This window comes from Corapipo altera, unplaced genomic scaffold, assembly GCF_003945725.1.
Source record: "Corapipo altera isolate COAL_440 unplaced genomic scaffold, ASM394572v1 207, whole genome shotgun sequence".
Taxonomy (NCBI): domain Eukaryota; kingdom Metazoa; phylum Chordata; class Aves; order Passeriformes; family Pipridae; genus Corapipo; species Corapipo altera.
The window spans coordinates 34,570-34,790 of NW_020885196.1; positions in this window are offsets into that span (position 1 = coordinate 34,570).

The following is a 221-nucleotide window of genomic DNA, read 5'->3' on the forward strand; positions in this document are numbered from 1 at the left end:
GGGATTCCAGCCTGATTCTAGTGGGATTCCAGAGGAATTCCAGTGGGATTCCAGCCTGATTCCAGCAGGATTCCAGTGGGATACCAGGCTGATTCCAGCAGGATTCCAGCCAGACTCCAACCTGATTCCAGCCTTTGGATTCCAGCCCAATTCCAGCCTGATTCTAGTGGGATTCCAGCAGGATTCCAGTGGGATACCAGGCTGATTCCAGCGGGATTCCA